We start from the raw sequence: 20,504 nt of genomic DNA, 5'->3' as shown, positions 1-20,504 counted from the left end.
AATTATCTAGCTCCATGAATGCTGCTAGGGCTTTTTTCTGTCTTTTTTGTTTTGTTTTGTTTTCCTTCCCCTCATTTAGGGCTTTTCCCTCAGATCACATGGCACCTGGCCCAGCGCTTCTCCGGGCAGAGCTCAAGGGCTGGCTGCTGCACCACTTGCTGCTCCGCACCGTTCGGCACCCCAGCACAGAGTGAGAAGGCTGTCCCGTCTGCGTACTGGGAGCTCAAATGTCTACCATAACCCGAACATTTTTACTCTGATTGACAAATGAAGACACAGACAAATTTGCCTTCAGATACCCATATAAAGATTAGGAGAAAAGAGGTTCTGGATCAGCAAAATCTAGGGATATTTTAGAAGCTCTGTAGGAATTACCGCTTGGGACTGCCTGCTCCTTGGGCAGATTTTCTTTCATGAAGGCTAGCACAGCTCCCTCTCCTTCCTCCTATTTGAATCTGCTATTAATTTAATCAAAGGTGGTTTATGAGCAAGTTGAAGAACAAGGAACCTGCAATTTAACCCTACAGAGGACAGCCAGCCACAAGTCTAAACAACATTATATATACATTTTTTTCCTCTCCAGAAAAAAACATCAGCATTCTTATTCACAGAATTTTCAATTTTGCTCACCTTTGCAAAGCTGGTCTTGATGTTCAGCTATTTGAAAAAGTCAAATGTGTTGCAGTCATAAAAATCAAGTTATTTATTGTAAAGGCCATTGTTTCCACCTTTGAAGTACATCTCCGTTAGTCTGGCAAGAATCAGCATGCCTTAGTTTTTAGGCCACACCAAGCAAGCAGGTATTTTACCAATACTTGTAATTTTATAGAAGAAGCGAGGCTATTTCAGAATGGCAAAATGCGCTAGCAAAATGACCGTCACAAGAGCGTTTCATGGCAATCATGTAGATTGCAGTAAGAAAAAATCGGGAGACAGAAAAATAGCTTAGAAGCCACGGCTCAGCTGAAATGCACGCTGTGCAGGAGCCCAGGGAGAGCCTTGTTTCAAACACAGCAGTTTTTCCAAGATGGCTAATGGATCAGTTTGTACGTCTTTGCAGAGCAAGTCTAAGATTTAAGTGGAGTCCTTTGGTAGCAGAGCACACATGCTCGCCCAGCCATTTACTGAAACTGTTTTTCTCAACTATCATTGAATCACTGAGTCTCAGGAAAGAAGGAATGGGAACCGATCCTAAAATAAGCCTCCCAAGATCTGATTTACGTTGCTAAAAAATTAAGTGCATGTCAATGAAAAACGAGCGCTGAAGCCAAGGTCCTTCAAGCTATTTCAGCTACTTCTACTTTTGTACACACCAAAAGTCATTTAAAAAAATTCAAGACCGCTGCAGAAACTTGGGCAGATACCGGCAAGCTCATGAGACCCACTACTTGCTTGTAGAGACATGTGCCACCACACACTTCTGCAAACAGCATTTAGAAATGAACGTCTAACTGAATGAAACTGAAATAGACAAAAGATGCTGGGGATGTCAGAGAATGGTGAAGCTGGTACATGACAGGAGCCATCAGGATCCATCCCTGACAACGGGGACGCGCTATCACATACTCATGGGAATGCACAACCTGCAAAGGTATACCGTCCAGAGCTGACGCTGCTCAGCTGTCGTCTTCTTCCATGATAAATAAAACCTAACACAGAGAAGAATAAGAATTAAGGTATTCTGGAGGCCAGCCCTGCGGTTACAGCCTGTGAGCGTGTTTTGCTCAGATAACACTGCCAGTGTCCAGAATTTAATCTCTTCAGCATGTTGCTGAATTAAAACAATGCACTTAACTGCTTGCCCAAGTAAGCGCTAACATGGCATTAAAAGTACGTCAACATCTTTGTATTTAAAGTGATTAATAGGACTCGAGTAAAGACATCACAAGGGGATACCAACAGCCTGCAAGTCAGTTCTTTGCACGACACACCGCACACAAACCCCTGACATACACCGCACACACATTAGCGTTACCTTCCAAAGTCATGCTAAATTCTACCTTGCTTACTAAAGGCAGAGTAACTAGTAAGAGGTTCATTTCTGTCTATAGTCAAGGCAAAAAAGCCACCCTGAGCATGGATGTGGGCACAGTGTTAGGTCTCAGGGATCTGAGGCAAACAAACACGCTTAAGTAATACTGGCTCCGCTTACATCAACGGGTGATCTGGTCAAGAGAAGAATCACTGGCTAATTTAGAGACCCTGAACAGCAACCAGAGGCCACTGTAAGCAGGACCAAACTGTGTGGGCTAGGTGTACGACCCAGCCATGGTTTTTTTCCTGGTGTTTCACCTGTGACTGCAACTCGGCTTGATCACGCCCCTGTGGGCTCACATGCTTTGGGCTTTATTTTGGTTAGAGAACAAGTTTGGTGAGTGTAAAGCTGTGACCAGAGAAGTATGGCTTGGTGCCAGGATAGGTGGGAGAACACAGAGGGACACCTCCCCTTTCTTGGAGCACCTCTAAAGGTGGGAACTCCAAAGCCAGCTGCTGGGGCACAGAGGGAAAGTGCTAGCACTGCTGAAGCACTGCGATTCCCCCGCGATGCAGCCAGACAGACTGACGACACGGAGATTTACCGTGCCTCTTCACTTACCACCGGCAGACAATCTGACAGCACACGTCACCCAGTCCAAAATGGCATTTCTCCTGGGGTAAATCCAGGACAAGCCCGTTACGCCACATGTAATAGCATCAGAGAGCAAAATCATTCCAGTTTTGCCTTGCTGGGATCCACCCTGGCCAAGTATGAGCAAACGCCAGCCAGCGAACACCCACCTCCGTGCCCCAGCAGCACGAAGCGGCAGGGCAGGGGTGTGCTGCACTCGCCGGGGAGTGGGGCCAGGCGGAGGGCTGGGGTGAGCCCTGGACACTCTGGGGCCTGACGCCCAGCCTTGCCACGGTGAGCTGGCCCCTCTCTGCCTCAGTTTCCCTGTTCCAGAGAAGGTCAGTAATGCCTGGCACACTGGCAAAGCCTTTGCGAAACACAGCTGGGAAATGCACGGCAAGTGCTCCAGCTGGGGACTGTGGGGAGATATCCTGCTCTAGTCTTCCTCCCCAGGAGGACTGCAGCTTGGAAGGGCTCACCACCAGAGCGATCTTCAGCCAAATGCAACTGGCTCAACCGAAGTCAAATTGATAAATGAAATATTACTGCTGGTCTCCTCCCTACCCATAGAAGCCAGGATAGAGTACAGAACAGAAAAAAGGATCTCTCTTCACTTTGAACTTCAAAAGCAATTAGGAGAACAGTACTCCCATCACTCACCTGGACCAACAGCATTATGTGGACAAATTATATTTTCTTTTACAGCAGATGACAATTCAACCCCTTATTTTGGCTAAACAGTGTTTGTTGAAAGCCCTTCTGGACTTCATTTCCATGATAAAAGGTGTGCATTGTTTGGCTCCTTTCCTTGCCTCGGAACATCATTAAGATGACATTCAAGCCACATGACAAGTACATTTTTCCCCCCCATTAAATATACAATGGTCATTGCTGTTTGTTCGTCCTTTATTTCACCCTAGAGGAAATTCTCTTTTCCAATACATCTTTTGTTGATGGCAAGTTTAAGGAAATGATTGTGCTGAAATGGTATTTTATTATTAAACTTTACATTAGTTAATGTACAACAACATTGGGGGGGGGGGGGCGGGGAAACACCTGCCTTTCATTTGTGCATTCTTATAGCATGTAGGCTGAGAATCAGCACTAAGTGAACACACTTGAACTTGCCAAGCCCTTGATCCTCCCACCAAGCTCAATCATACAGATTGCATCTACCCTTGTAAGTGGCCTCCCAAAAGGCAATTAGTGGCTTGCTACAGTTTTCAGTCCTCCTGCCACAAACAGACAGGGTTGAACCCACAGCCTCCAGAGAGGAGGCAGGTCTTTCATACACCCACTGAAGGAGGGTGCTGCCTCTGCCCAAGCTGCTGTTTCACATCCATTTGCATCAAAGCCAGAATCAGACTTGTCCTGATGAAATTCTGTGAATGCAGTTTTCTATTTTAAAATTGTGTTTTCACGTTTGCATTCCTTCTGGTCCCTCATTTCCTCCAAGTGATTGCAGATACTCTTCACTTTCTTTCGATCCATTTCCTGCTTCTTTATTTCTCCCACTCACTTGTACTCTTTGTTCAACAGTAACAACAGATTAGAGCTGAAGAAACAGGGGTGAAGAAGCCTCAGCTCAAGTCCTACACAGCTCCAGCCTTGGGAGAGAACTTTTGACACACTGAATGTCTAACTTCTCTGGTGAAACCAATGAAAGAATTCCTCTATTCACAGCTATTCGAAATGTCATAGAGAAGGCTTAATATTTCAATATTGGAATTGTAATAGCAATTGCAAAAGGAATGGCCTATTTTAAGCAATGCACTGACTTTATGGATGGCTTACAATCATGGCACTGTAATACAGTGAGAGGCAATCAAAGAAGAGACTGTGATACAGTCAATTTTGTGCACAAGGCTTGCACTTTCCATGCCATTTTAGATTCTGCACGGAAACGGAGTTGGGGAGATTTATCGCAGTCTCCAACAGAAACCACCATGCAATGCAGCAAAAGCATAAAATTAGTAATTATGACAGATTCTTAACACATCCAGCTGCTAAAACCAGCCAGGTGTTACCTCAGGCTACAGCTAAAAACAGGGCTCGGAGGTAGGCACATACTGCAGTGTGACTAACTGAGACAATAGCTCCTTTCTTCCTCATCCCTCAACAGTCCTTGAAATTAAGATTTTAAAAAAAAAACAAAACCAACTCAAACTCCACAGCTAAAATCAACTGTAGGCTTGTATAAAAATTCTCTCAGCTGCATTTCTTCTGGTTTTCATTTGGTTTCTTTTTGCTATGATATTCAAATTACAAAGCCTTCTTCCCCTTTTCGTTGACGCTACAGATAGCCTTTAGCCTTCATTCTAAACCCGGTAACTCTGGAAGAAGCCCAGAAAGTTTTGCTTCTTTGGTTTCTCCCCCCCCCCCAGGAAAATGCTACTTTTAAAGAACATACTGTCAGACACGATGCTAACGGTAATGATGCTACGGACCACGCAGATCAATCCCACTGTTCTTCCTGGCCGGTTTGCATGGCTACCAGGCTGCCAGGGGCAGGAGCCCTTGTTCAGGCCAGAGTGAAATAACTCAGCACCAACAGACCTAGGATAATTCTTCATTGTCAGAGTCCTGGCTCCACGAGCAATAATCAACATCAAAACATGCCAAGTGCCAGTCATCCAAATACAGAGGCTGCATCATTCCCCCAGCACGGCACTTTTTCTGGAAATGGGCTCATCACTCCTTGCTTGTATGAGAAACTCAAGTCCCAGGCAAGACTTACTGGGTCGCTCCACTGATACAGTATCAGTGCCGCAGAAGCAGGAACCAGCTGTTAACAGAATTACTTCACAGTATTATCATTAAGAACAAAATAGGCTGCAACAAGTTTGGACACTAGGCTGTTAGGCTTTAACCTCTAAGATCACATCTTTTGAAAGCAGCACTAACAGCAGAGCATTTTTCAGATGTAAAAATTAACAGTAGTTATCTTGAACAGATTCCTGGCAAGCAGAGGTTCATGCACTTTTCTTCTGCTGTGACCCCCACATTTGTGTGGCTCCAAATATCTGAAAAAAACCATCTGTGACCCTGTTCAAAAGCATCAACGCCTCCCAAACCCACCATAACCCCCTGATTCAGAAACCACCCTGCCAGCAAACAAGGTGCTCTCTCTGGCAAGTCACATCATGTCTCCAAGACAGCTCATTCTCAGAGTAACAGCAAAGCGTCTTCTAAGTGATCCTGGGGAACAAATTCCTAAGGTCCAGTATTCAAGGATCACGTACCAGCACAAGAAATGTTTGCATTTAGAACCAAAAAACCAGTAACCATCTAGCCTCTGATTTCTGATACACTCTGAAGTCTTGACTTGAAAACTGTCTGGATCACTGAAGTGAATACTGCAGGTTTTTTCCTGGCACTTATGTCCGAAAGCCAGCAGATCTGGAACTGCTAAAACCACGGTCACTGCAGTTTCAGCACCCACCAATCTTCTGCTTGGCACTTCCCAAAGGCAAACTGTGCCCTTCAGGTTGACTGAAGAAAAGAGTTCCAGTACTCTGAAGATAAATGCCTGCATATTCCAGGCAGTAGTTAATGCAAGTCAAAACCAGAATGGACAGATTTTTTTAAAGGAACAAGAATTTATTGCTCCCGATGAGAACAAGAATGGGAAGTTTTCCTTAATTTTAACAACATAATCAAGGAAGGAGACTATGTATAAAACGTTCCTTCTGCTACTATACACTGAGGCCAACTCAGAGAAAGAGAAATTAAGTGGTACATTTCACCAAAGTTAAATATTTTTCAATATACAGGTAACTTGAGTACTTTCTGTTTTGGGAAAACAAGATTATCAATTTTTAGGACACTGGAACAAAAAGATGAGTTTGTTACTTGCAAGAGCAACTCAACGAAAATCTTCAGGAACATTCACTGGAACCACACTCCACGTTCCAAAAACTGTGACTAGAGACTTGCTAACATCCCAGCCTCAGCCTGCTGCAGTGCCACTATTAGCGCCTTGGCACAAACACCTCATTGCTTGAGAAAGCAACCCAGCCAGAGTCAGAAAGGTTGGGATCTCAGCACACCAACACAAAGCACAGACAAAGCATGCTGTGAAGTTAAGCGTGCAAGTCTGTCTCTTGCATGGTCAAGAGGTCCAAGACCCAGATCTTACACAACAAAGAGTAAGTTCACAGCAGGATGGCGCTGCCCACCCCACCCAGCAGGTCCTGAGCTCCTTTGCCAAACCAGACCCATGGTCGTAAGGGTCAGAGGGAAACATAAAAGCTACAATCTAATACCAACACACATGCTCCCTCAAGACCTATCAGGTTTATACTGCAAATACTTCTGACCAGTGTGTGAACCACTGTGAGGCACAAAGCAAATTCAAAATACGGTTTGTTATTATAGTAATATTTGCATAATAATTATTTATATGTATTATAAGCATAAGTATAGTTTCAGGACAGTTAGCTCAAGGTGAATCTCCCATCTCTTTAATCCTTTAATAACATGCTTGGAATGCAGTTTGGAAATTCCCCTCTGATAAAGCAGTCATGCTGCCCGCATAGTGACCATTTCTCAACATTCGTTACTGTCAAGCATTTGTCTTTTAAAACTGCAACATTTTGATCAATCCACAAAACAGAACATTAAAAATACATACAAAGTTATTTTTGTCCTTATTTTATATATTTACATGCCCTCCTATCTCCCTTCAGAGCATCGAGTGATATTATGGCCAAGCTACTAAGTATCAGAAAGGAGATGCATTTATATCAAAAAACACATAAAACTTCTAATGTTAAGATTGCTACAGGCGCCAATCTAATCGAGTTTGCTGGAAATTAATTTCAGGCCCAAAGCTCTTCCATGGCTCCTTGGCATCCTGCCACAGCTTATGACAACCAGAAGTAAAAAATGAAAACAGCTGTACTACCGTTAAAGGCACCCTGGGATAACGTGGACACACTGCCCTGCAAATTGCCCCTAAGGTGGCATATAGGTTCATCGGCCCCCGCCAGGAGTCTGAGGAACTTTGCGACTCTCTGAACTCTCACAGCAAACTGAGCCACTGCAACCCCAAGTGATTCACATTATTTTCTGCTAGTCAGCGACAGCTGTAGAAACATCTCTAAAATGGTTGGCATGCCCTCCGCAGACTCAGTGCTCCACCTATCACTGGTATGTCCATGTGGTCCTCACCTGTCAGCTCTGCTTCAGCAAACAGATCACCAGGGCTTCACCAGGTTTCTTTTCCACTTGTTTAGAAGAAGATCCCAGTTAAAGCAGTCAAGCTTCTGGTTTACCTCAGCCTATCAGCAATAAATATCTAAACAAGCATCTCCAGATCCTGCTATACCCCTACCGCGTATCTAAACGCTGATCTTTGTACACACGCTCCAGCAGCATAATCTCACTCAGGATTTACTGCCCGATTAGGATTACTTAGACTAAAAACACAGACAAGAGCTATGTGCTCCCTGTCACTCACACCTGCCCACCAAAAGGGCAGCATCCTCCTTCGCTCCTAGAGTTAGTTACCAACATTTTGGTATCTTTCCACGTTTTTTACAATCCTTATGTTTCCCAATGGTTCAGAAATGTAACTCAGCGATGTAAAATTATCTCAGATATGTTCTTCTGTGTATGCTTATATGAAGACAATTTAAAACCTCAAGCGACAGACTGTGATGATGTAAACCAGCACAGCTTCACATGCTGGGACGTAGAACCTGGTACGATTGGGGATTCAGATCCTCCATTCCTAAGCATCTCAGAGAAAGAAAAAGCATAATACTGTAATAAGAATAAGCATAGGAGGTCCCTCTTTTCTTACTAAACAAAGTGAAGAATACAGTTAGGAGTTTCCTTACTAATCTGGCAGAGAGTATAGATCATTACTACACTATGGTTACTTCGATACTTGTCTGGAATTAAAGAATATCTTCCGTTCTTTGTGGTGTGTGTTTAACTCAAAGTCATCTCATTCTTGTTTGTCTAGCATACAATGGGAACAGATCTCTACAAAAAACCTACTTCTCCCATCTTGCAGCTCCTCAAGGCAGTTTAACTTATTGCTAGCTGTTATTCAAATCTCTTACATAAACTCTGCAATTTCTGGAATTTGTTATGCCTCCTAATACACAGAAACAATCTGAAAGCGTACAAAACCAAAAAAGCCAAAGCTCAGTGAGACTTGATTGCATTGTATTTTTTTTTTTACTTTACCTCTATTTACCTTTTACCTGAGTTTTATGCAAGCATCACTGCTTGGAGCCAGATCCTGACCAGCAATAAAGCTACTTTACACACTCCAGCGATGGAAAGCTGCAAAGCTGGCTTACCGGGCCAGCTGGGGTCAGGGAATCCCCTCGTGGTGCAGGGCGGGTGTATCTGGTATGCCACATCCTCTCCCAAAACAAACCTTGGAGCATAACCACTGTGCCCCACTTTATCCTGAGCCGGTGCAACAGCCTTCCTTTCTTGATGTGTTGTAAACCAGCATAACATAAATCAGCCTTGCAGCTGCTGCTGCTACTGTACGGCAGGCTGTGCCTCCTCCCCACGCAGAAGCTCAGGGACTGTGGCACAGGGGACATAAAACTGCTCTTCCCCAAGCACAGGCCATATGGACCTAAATACTGGGCCCAGAGATTTCAGTTCTGGCACAGGCGCAATGCAAGTTCCATCTTGTGGTCCCCAAGAGCTCAACTGATCCTGGGCTTGTAGTGCAGACCAGAAGCTGACAGCTATTTTTCCACAAATGAAGTAATCCCTTTGCCTTTCAAAAAGTGCAGCTCATCACTTGTCCTGAAATCCGCATGCACTAAAAGGTCGTGACTTACAGTAGCCCACAATTTTTGTTCTGAACCTCATTATTCCATAACATTTCCACTTTTATTTTTCCTTTTACTGAGTTCCTTGACCAGGTCCCCGCAGCAATGCAAACAGGCATCCAGGGAACAGTTATTTCAATCTGTACTTTCCTACAGCAGATTCCCACCAGGGCTAAACAAAACCACCTGCTGACTCACTGTATTACAACCTTGCTCCAAACAATCAGCCACCCCAGCCCCCGCACTTTCCTCACACTATCCCATTTAGAAGCTAACTCATCCTCTTTCCGTAAGAAACTAATTTAGGCATCACAGGTTTTAAGTTTAAAGGGCTTATGCCAACGACTAAAGCTGCACAATCAGATTCTTCCGTTGACAAATTTGACGCAGGGACAACAATCAAATTTGTGTATTTTTACCCTTAAATAAAACCATATACGGTCTGCAGTGGTAAGCCGCTGTTCATTTTAATATCCGAATACTGATTGCTTGCAGCCAGTGTCTTGTGCCAAAATCCCATCACCGACAACCAGTCCAGGCATGTCTGAGGCTGCTGAACTCATTTATCTCTACCTTGATGCTTCCAGACAGTTCAAGAGGCATTTGAAGACACTACTACTAACCTACACTCAGATAAAAATCCATCCCATTTCTCATTCAGATAACAATGAATGTTATATAAACAGCTTTCCTTAAGCTGAGATTGTGGGGTTTGGGCTTCACTTGTATGGCTTTAACTTTTCCATTCTCACCTGCAGTCCTATCCTGCCTTCAGCTAAAGACTTGAGGGACCTAAACATTCTTCAGATGCAAACGCAATATATTACAAAAAAAAAAAAAAAAAAAAAAAAAAAGAAAAATCCTTCTGAACCCTCAGTCAATAATCCATTTTTAGGCAAGAATTTGTGCTAAAATGAGGTAAGTGATAACTTTCCAGATCTCCTGTTATCCAGAGTACTATTTTAGGGAGAGTGTGACTGCATTCACGCTTGTCGCATAGTCCTGCTTCCAATCTCCTGGCAGATCCCCAGCACATTCCAGTATTTAATGCACAACACTTGTTGGGATGCAGTCCCACTTATCTCCCAGACACATTGACTAAGACTTTCCCACCATGAACTGACCCACCCTTTAAGCAGCAAGACGTCACTTAGTACAATCAGCCTTCAAATGAGAAAAACGATCAGGAAAAGGTTCTCTGATGCCAAAAAGTCAGAAAGGATAAAATACAACATGCTCCAGTGTTAGTTTTAACAAAACTTAAAAGACTGCAAGACAGATTTTCAACTGGTGCAAAGCGGCATAGCTCCACCAAAGACAACCAGATTTTCTCAGGCTTAGAATCCTCCTAAAAGTATTTAAAATTACAGTAAGAACATGAAACTAAAAAAGAGGGTAAAAATAAGAAGTTAACCATTAATCCGTTCACCCTTGACTATCTTGAAACTGTAGAGAATTATTCATAATAGTATTACGCCCAGAAAAAAGACCACGGTAATTTAAGTTACAAAAATAAAGCAAATGCGAAACTAACTAGGCTATCTTTACCGCTTACGGACCCTACACGACAAGGAACACCTGTTAAGGTGAACTGCAGCACAGTGCCTTAAAGCCTATTTTTTTCCCCCAGCTCATCACCTCTGAGCCAGGCTGACCAAAGGACCGTTCCAATTTCAAGAGATGCAGACCCTGTATTTTTTGAAAGTTCAGGCGCCCAGAACCAGTGTGTGCTGCTCAGCTCCCTTGCTTTCCTGCTCCGTACAGTTTCGGTGGCCGAGCGGGAAACAAGATGACTAGCTTTCCTGACTTCCTCGCTGGACTCCCACATGATACAGGGTCTAATAAAGGGTGCTCTACTGAACGATCCTCCTCTATCAAAACACCCACTGACTTCCACAAGGCAGATTTAGGCCCAAATTACCCTTCTAGAAGCACCAAGGCCAGTAATTTGCTAGCGAGAGGCAAAAACTGCTTCCTCCAAGCACAGAGCAGAATGATTAGTTTCATGCTGCATTCCAGTGCTGCTATAAATGTATATGCCACTAGCATACTGGAGCACATACCCACCAGTGCAGAGCTCTCCATCTGCAGAGACTGGCTACAGATCACCCTTAAACACTTTAATTAAATATTTGTTTACTAAGAGAAAAGTCAGCAAAAGCCGTTGGGAAGAAAAATCTCGTAATTAGTTTAGCTATAGACAAAAGCCAACACTTTCAAATGCAGACGCCCAAACTAAAACCTGTGGGTGTTAAAATAAATTTATCTACATTAGGTTAATTTAGATACAGCAGCAGGCAGCACCTTTTCCCTTCTACACCAAAAAAACCAGAGGAGCTACTTTCTATAATTAGCTGGAGTATTTGTGGTGTCTAGGCACTAAGCAAAACCGATTCAATGAGTGCAAAAAATAAGCATTTGGTCATACTGCACAAAACTTAAATTTTCTGTTCTGCATTACTGACTGCAGTAACCACAAATCAACCCCACTGTAACCCAGGCTCTAGAGCTGCCCGGTCAGCCAGCACTCACCATGCCGTAAGAAACAATATATACTGACAGCTTTCTTGCCCTTAGAAACACAAGGCTCCCTTTCATCATGTAAAAGTAAGAATCCAAAGCAGATACTCCATGCCATTCTCTAATAAATCAATCGAGAGAACAACAGGATTAATTCAGGATCAAACGGCAGTGACTTACAAAACCAAAAAATGCAGATCCCGATCACTGCTTGGTGGTAAGGAGTCCCCACAACGCCTTGTAGAAGACCTCAACCACGTACTTGGGACTGTAACACTACTGGAGACCGAATCCCACAGTGAAGACTAAAGACCTCCCAAAGGTGCCTGTTGGTCTGGCTTGGGAGAAACTTCCGCCCGCTGTCAAATTCGGCAGTCAGTGTAACTGTGAAACGTCAGGGCCAAGCTTCCGAGAGGAGCCTCCACGTCACCCCAGAGCACCTCCCACCCAGCTCACTGCCTCGTCCCAGCCACCAACGCCCCCAAGAAAGTGGAAAAACAGAAAGTAAAGCTCCACAAAATTTGGGGTGGAGGGTGAGCCTTCCTGACCACTACAGGCACCCAACTGAAGCCCTGAACCATGAGATTTTAGCACAGTCATTATCTTAATGTGATGCTGTGTTTTAAGAAATCTCAAGGCAAACGTAAAAAAAGAAGTCAGAACGAAAGGTCTGTAGCCCCTATGGACTAAGGCCAGAAAGGATCACAACCACCACTCACTCAACCACTTTCTATAGTGGTACTGCACAGATGAAGCGTAAACGCTGTATTCGTTAAGTTGGCTACTTCAAATATATTAACCAATGTGCCATTCAATCATGTGGGCAACAAAGCCCATTAGGTCTGCGTATCTTCATCTCTGATTACATCTTCCACCAGCTGAATGAAACCTTTTTAACTAGGTATACAACTTCGGTGTCTTCACAGACCGGACATACTGCACACACCCTCCTATAGACCCATTTACACAGAGGACTAGTGACTGCCCGTCCCTGACCCAAGCCCATTTCAGGCATCATTCCACTCTCACAATCGTGTTGAGTCGTGATTAACAAAACCAAGCCCAGTGGTCACTTCAAAAAAAACTGAGCTGTCAGTCAATCCCTATTCCTTTCTTAAAAATAAACCAAACAAAAAAACCCAACAACCTTGGCTACTTTCTCTTTGCGAGTATTTTTCAATGGCAAGTCCACAGTTACTCCAATTACTTGCAGAAGCATTCTTGTTTCATGTTCTTACAACTAAATTAACTCCAACCAGTATGACTTTAACAGAGAAAGAAAAATGGTTTCCTTTTGTGTACAGCTGTGGGTACTTGAACAAAAATCCAAAAACATCATTCCTGAATGCATTCCACAGATCATGGGCAAATTGCTCAGCAGGTGTAACTTCAGGATCTGGCCATTTCTTCTTAAAAGAGAACAGCCTATGTCTGGAACCCCAGTAAACAGAAAAGTTACTTAATTTGGAACATTTACCTGTGAACAGTTTCATAGCAGCATATTTTTAGACCTATGAACAGAGTATTAGTGGCATACCTCTCCTGTTCCAACGGCATGACTGATGTGACCAGCTAGGCTATTCGTAGTGTCTAACAGGTGTGTGTTAGCATCTGTTGGCACACAATTTTCACACCAAGTGGCTCTTTTGTTCAGTTCTTGCTGCCCTCTGGATGTGAGGGGTTGCTGAATAAATCAAACCAACATATCATTTCTTTTTAAAGTTCTAATGCTTAGCACATTCAAAAGATTGCGAAATAAAAATGACTGCACAACAGCATAATATGTATTTCTGGTGGCAGTGGTGACATGCCAAAGACATTTCTGGTGTGCTAACACAACATGCAGCTTGGAAGAAAGAAAAAAAAAGTCTGTGCAATATATTAAGAGACCAACAAGAGTAAAGTGAAAAGACATGAAAAAGTAAGGACATCTTGAAATTTTCACCCTTCAACAAGAAAAAAAAAAAAAACAAACCAAAAAACTTACAGAGAAGGGGCTGATTAAAATGTTAATGGTGCTGAAACACAACAGCTCAAGATACTCCTCAACCTTAATGTGACCTTGGCCATAGGAAGATGTGTACAATCCCTGAACACAAAGATTATAGAATTGGTGTATATCTTCTCCCAACCACATACATTTTACCGCAAGTAGAAATAACCCTTTCAGACACACTCCACCCTCCCTAGCCATCTTTCTCAAACAACTGTAAAATTTGTTATGAACACAATCATCAGCAAACAGTACATGCAAAATTTTTTTTTCATGCTAAACCGGGCTTTTTAATGAGGAATGGACAGAAAGAAAAAAAAATGTATCCAAGATTAACAATTATATGAAAGAAAAAAAAAAAGCTGGACAAAATAGAAAAAAGCTGCCTGCTTAAATATATAGAATCGATCTATATTGCTCTGTTGAAGATGTTAAATGAGTTGAGATCTACTAGGCATAAAAAAATTCCTTACATGTACTATCTCTGTAACCCTTTTTTCATTAAAGGAAAGCAAAACCTCCAAAGCTCCAGCTGTAACTGCTGCAACATTGTATTCATGTTCATTAGAAAAACAAATTCACAACAGATCATTTTAAGAGTAATAATAAAAGTCTGACAAATGAAAACCATATGTAGAAAGGGAAGAAAAAAAACAAAAAAAAACACCACACGACCACTGGGGAAAGCAGTCTTCAATGCAGTCTCCGCAGAACACTGATTACACCTCGGTGCCATTTGACGGTGCACACATTTCAGCTCCAACACTCACTTCAGCAGGAGAGCGTTACTCGGTGATAACAATCAAACACAAGGTAACTTCTACAGTGTAAATACACTAGAAATCAAGAGAAGGCAACGAGATGTTCACATTTAACATCTCTAGGCCAGATTCCCACTGGTTTAACTTGGGAAAGTTGCCACGAGCTCAAGCAGAGGTAAGGGTCCAACGTACTGGCAAACTCACCAGCTACATCAGTCAGGAACGGGAGCAAGCTCCTACGTCAGAAAAGCCCTGTATGGCTCTACACAGTTTATATCATGGACCAGACCACTGGCCTGACCTCATCAGAAGGTTCCACAGCACGGTGTGCATCATGCACCACAGAAAATAACCTGCACTGCTCTACTTCACACCCCCTCGTTCAGCTGAGTGTCAAAAAGAACCAGGAGGTTGCTGGTGGCTCCTGGATCTGACGTAAGGCTGCCCAGCTCCCGCAGCCTGAGCACCACAGTTTGCAAAGGTCTTCCTAGAACCATGAAATGGTGAGGAGGAGGCCTGTGGTCAGAGATACCAGCCTGAACCAGATTTAGGAGCTGACTCATGGGTAATGGGCAATGATAAACTATTGTACTGGTTTTTAACTTGTGCCCAGATCAGATGACTAAGGAATTTAGGTGCCTACAGAGACGAACTGTCTAAACAACTTTTGCAGTCTGAACCTTAAACGTCTGCATAAATGCACCTTCTCATCTGTGTTCCACAAAATATGTCCATGTACTCCTCGCTAATGAAATACAACGCTTATTTTACAAGTAATCCAACTACGAATATTAAATCCTGTAACTGACCTGCATTAAAACCAAATCCTTAGTCAAGTGACGTAATATGAATGAGCATTACAGGCCCACCCAATAAATGGGGTTTAACTGATTAAATTTTACAAATGTCGAAGGAAAAACAAAACATCTTTCATAAAATGGTTTGGTACGCCTACTTAAAAGGAGCTGTCGGAGAGACCTGCAGCAGCGTTCTGGTCTCCATACATGCAGCATGAGCGTTTTGCCCCCTTCTCCGTTCCGGTTCTGTGTACAGGCAGAATTCAGTAACACACAGTTAATTCCAAAAGCTGCAGGATTCAAGCCACCAGAGATGAAACAGCATCCGTAACGCTTTTTGCCACATAACTGCTGCAAGCTCCTGTTTCACCGAAAAATCTGCATCCTGCTTTAGCGAATAGCATTTACTGTACTTAACCTGCATTACAGAAAAACATGAAACAGGCTGCTGTTCTATAACCTGACCTCTTTTTTAATACTAAGTTCATGCTACTGCATGAAGTAACAAAATATTCCCTACCTATTTTATTTATTGCCTGTCTAGCGCTGGCTGTGACACATTAGCGAGCCTGCTAGTGCGTCCCCATAGCCCTACAACCACTGCTAAGTCATGTAGGCATCACAACAGCCATTTCTGTTTTCCTGAGAAACAGCGAGAAAAAAGAATGTCAATAGAGAATAACAATTCTTCAGAAATCGCATCTAGCTGCCATCACCCATCCTTCCTGGCTCTTTATCCCATTCCATTCTCAACTCCTCTCTCTCCCTCCAGAGGCTTCTGAGTATACGCAAGTCCTTCATCCAGCAGAGATTTCCTGCAATGGCCTGAGGAGTCACGGTCTCCCTTGACGCTTTCACATAGCTGGTATCTCTTTGAATAAATTATGCTACATGACCTGCCTCTCTACCCCTTAGACTGGGGAGCATTGTTCCCCAAGATGTCTTTCAGCACAAGAAATTCATAGGGCTGAGTAACAGTGGGGTTTTTTTCTGAACTGGCTAGACAGTTCAATAGCAGGTTTCATAATATTTCTATCCTGTCAATAAAGGTCAAAGGCTGTACTGAATGCTCCAGATCTTGATGGTTCATGTTTATTTCCTTTTACAGTAATCCTGTGTCTGGTTCTGTACATTTAGCACGTATACCTATGGACAATGTCGAGCGAGTACAATCTAGAAATACAGATCGCTACCCACCTTCTTTAAACAAGAACACGATTTTACTCACAATTAAGACAGCAAAATTACAAAGCTGGAGTGAACGACCGAATTTATATTACTGCTCCAAGAGCAAAAGGAAGAGCCTTAACAGTGGACCATCTACCTAAAACGTCAGTGCCATGAACGAGGATTTTTCAGAGCTGCTGCAGTCCTACAGTATCTAGCAGGAGTCTGCCATATTTTTTTTTGTTAACTCAGGCCTGCATCCCTCTAACTGCAACAGCTATCTTAAACAGATAATGAAACGGGGGCCACGCATCGTGCCTTTCCACCGGCATCGGCTCAAGGAATACAAGAACCTATAAAAGCGGCGGATGAAAGCAATCAAAGCAACGCATCTAATTGCTGCGAAAGGCGACGCCGCTCCGTGCCGGCATTACGCCGAGGTCGCCCAGCACAAAGCCCCGCAGCGGCGAGGACCTGCCCGCCGGTCCCCGGTGCCGGGCCGCCCCCGCGCACCGGCCGCCCGCCCGCCGGCGCCCCGCAGCCGCGCCCGCACCCCCGCGCCCCGAGGAGAAAAAATATCAATATATGTATTAAAAAAAATACTGGAAGGGGAGCGCCGGCGGGCGGCGGGGCGTGCGGCTGCGCGGCAGAGGCGGCCCCGGCGCAGAGGGCGGGCAGGGGCGGCGGCCGCGGCCCCCGGGGAGAGGCCGGGCCGGGCCGGGGCCGCCGCAGGGCGGGGCGGGGCGGCTCCGCGCCCTGACAGCCGGCCGGGGGCAGCGCCGCGCCGGGGCGCTAGGGAAGGCCGCGCTGCCCCGGGGCCGCCGCCCGCCCCGGCCGAGCGGGAGCAGAGAGGCTGCGGCGGGGCTGCGGGATCCGCCCGCCACCCCCGCGCCGCGCCGGGCCGCCGCGCACACGCACACCCCGCACCCCGGGCAGCGGGGCCGCCCCCGGCCCGGCCGCCCCTACCTCTCTGCGGCGCGGGCGGCGGCTCTGCCTGCTCGGCTCGGCTGGTCTCGGCTGGGCTCTGCTCGGCGCGGAGTGAGCGGCGGCGCCCGCAGCCCCCGCGGCGCTGCGCTGCGCTGCGCTCCGCCCGGCCGGCCGCGGCGGCTGCGAGGGGCGAGGGGCGGGGACAGCGCGGCGGGGCGGGGGCCAGGCCCGGCCCCCCGCCCCCGCGCCCCTGCCCTGCGGAGCCGCCGGCAGCCGCCGCCCTGCGGCGCGGGAACGGGGCCCGGCGGCGGCAGGTGCCCCCGGGCCTGCCCCGCTCCCCGCTCCCCCCCTCCCCGCCGTGCGGGCGGGCCCAGCCCCGGGGCGCGCAGGGGGCCGGGGGTCCCGCCTCACCTGGCGCTGCTGGGGGGGCCTCGCCCTGCCGTCACCCCCGGGTCTTCCCCCTCCGTGCGGCGGCCGCCCCGCCGCGCCCCGCTCCCAGCCGCCCGTGGATGGCACCCGCGGCCGCCGCCGGCTCCCGGCGCTCCCTCCCGTTCCTTACATTTATCTGGGCATTGGGTCTCTCCAGAGCTCACGCTCCTCCTCCTCTGACACCCTCTGCTATCGCACAGACAATGTTGGCTCACCCCCAGCATCCATTTCCTCCAGCGCTACCCTCCCGCCGCCCTGCCATTCCTCGCGGAGATCCCAGCCGGGCTCTGCCTTCCTCCCCTGCTCATCCTCTCCCGCTTCGGCCCGGCCACCCTTCCCCGCAAGCAGCCCCTCTCTGCCAGCGGAGCCCAATCCCCCTGCACCCAACCCCAGCCGCCCTTCTGCTGCACTTCCCCCTTCCCCCTTCTCTACACGGAGGTCTGCCCGTTTTTCCAGAGAAAATTGCCATTAGGCCGCCAGCATGGCCTCCTCCTCCCCGCCCGCCTGTCCTCGCCATCCAAGCCCAGGGGCAGACATTTCTGCTCCAGGTTTCCTCCGCTAATCCTGGCCCCTCTGCTTGCTTCTGTGTCCGCATCCTCATTCCCTCCCATCTGCTGTCCCTAATGTCTCACTTGCAATATAGCTATGGACAAGCATTATCCACTTTTTAAAAACAAACAACAAACCACAGTTGGTTGCTTTGGCCTCCTCAGTTATAATCCTCTTCTCCTCTGCTCGTCATCCCCGCACTCACTCCTAACACAGGATTTAACCGCTGCCTGCAGTTCTCCTCTGCGCCTGTCTTAAACGCCTTCTTATCTGGCTCCTGCCCCTTCCCACTCAGCTGCTTTGCCAAAGTTCCTAATAGCCACTTCCTGGCATAATCTCTGCAGTATCGCTTCATTTCCATCCTGTCAAAATTATCACCTCTGATATTTTATTTTCCTTCGGTTTCCAAGACCGCTCTCCCAGCATCGCCTCCTTACCACTCCCTTCAGTATATCCTCCTCATACTCCCAGTTTCCAGTGGGAGTCTGAATGGGACACTTAATCTGTCATTCCCTCTGTACTGCTTGTTAGGCGAACTCATGCCATGAAGAACAGACATGGAATGTACGCATACAGTAACAGCCTGTCTGCAATCTACCTTTCTATTTCCAGGCTTCTTATCTTACCCAAATTAAAATCGCATTCTGCCCATTTGGCACCTGCAGGACGGCAGGCTTCAGCACGTACCAAAGAGAGCTCCTAAACCACCACCAAACCAATCAGTGACTTATCTGCTACCTCCTGCCCTGATCACCGCAGCCGATATCACTGCCCTACTCATCATCCAGGTCCCCAGTCTGGACACCAGCCTTCGCTGGACCTGGCTCATTTCTCTGCACCCAGGCCAGGCCTGGAACGCCGCCCTGTCCTGCCCTATCCAGCCGTGGCCAGGGCTCTCATGCAGATTCTGTCACCTCACTTTTCAGTTCTGGCCGCATCCCTTTCTGTATCCTTTACAGATGCACCTTTGCCTGTCTGAACTCACTCCCAATGCTGCACGTTTCTTCTCCCCATCTGTCTCTTGGGACAAGCCGCCCTCTTCTCCATATCTTTCCAGTGGGCTTCGCCTCTCAGATCAGGCATACACCAATAATCAGCAATTTCAGCTCTCCCTGTACCTGCCTATATTCAGCACCAGCACCTGCCTTTGACTTGTCCAGGATATGAGACAAGTAACATCAAGCTTTCTCTCATTCCCAAGTCCCTCAGACTTGGGAAAAGTTCCTCAGGCCTTCAAAAAGCCTCTTTAAAATATTCTGTCACCATAAATGCTACAAGAATCTTGACAAGAGTTAAGCATGTGCTTCCATGCGTGTCATCTGCGATGGCTCATACCCAGTTCTTGGGATGCAGGAAAAATAAAACAGCTAAGGGGCCGCCCTGTCCTCCTCCCTCTTTTCTTGCTCCTCTCCTGCACTGGTTCTGGTGGTCCACTAATCCCCCTCCACCATGGTAAAACCTAATTCAGCAACAACAAGAGCACAGTTCTCTGCTGGCTCAGTGAGCTGAACTGGCTTTCAGCAGCAAGCCGTTAGATCAGCTCAGTCCTCTTGCCTAACTGTGCTCCTAGGTGCTAAAATACTCAAAACAGGCCACCTTTGCATTCGTTATTTGTACACCATCTTGTACAATAAGAGCCCATGATTAGGGCTCCCGACAGATAATAGAAGGTACTTGCTTCTACATAATATAAATGGTAAAGAGGTAAAAGAACATTTTTTTTAAATTTAACAATAATGATGCCAAGCAAAACACTTCTTAACTATTACTGTAACAAAGGACAAGTCAATTGCTTCAATCACTTAAAAAAGTTATATACACAGAGAAAAGAAAAACAAATTATAAACCATTTTCCATCCTTCCTGAACTCCCCCCCCCAGTCAGTGGTACTGAATTTAGCTGGAATACCTGCAAATTAGCTGGAATACCTGCAGGATGAGACTACTC

At 46.1% G+C, this 20,504-nt stretch overlaps 1 protein-coding gene across 4 annotated transcripts in view; it reads right to left on the bottom strand.

Annotated features, from left to right (window-relative positions):
- The window catches only part of SPTBN1 (spectrin beta, non-erythrocytic 1), a 135,930-nt gene extending 117,126 nt beyond the window's left edge, over nt 1-18,804 (bottom strand). Inside the window, exon 1 of one of the 4 annotated variants that reach the window (XM_040612403.1) lies at nt 18,695-18,804. The gene's annotated coding sequence lies outside the window, so the exon portion shown is untranslated. Of the gene's footprint in view, nt 1-17,618; nt 17,645-17,990; nt 18,059-18,694 lie in introns of those variants that run through there. The other 3 variants (XM_040612402.1, XM_040612405.1, XM_040612404.1) reach the window with 3 other exon arrangements.
- Between the last annotated feature and the right edge of the window lie 1,700 nt (nt 18,805-20,504).

This window comes from Falco naumanni, chromosome 12 (genome assembly GCF_017639655.2).
Source record: "Falco naumanni isolate bFalNau1 chromosome 12, bFalNau1.pat, whole genome shotgun sequence".
Lineage (NCBI taxonomy): Eukaryota > Metazoa > Chordata > Aves > Falconiformes > Falconidae > Falco > Falco naumanni.
Note: the sequence above shows the minus strand (reverse complement) of the source record. Positions and strands in the feature narration are given on the sequence as shown.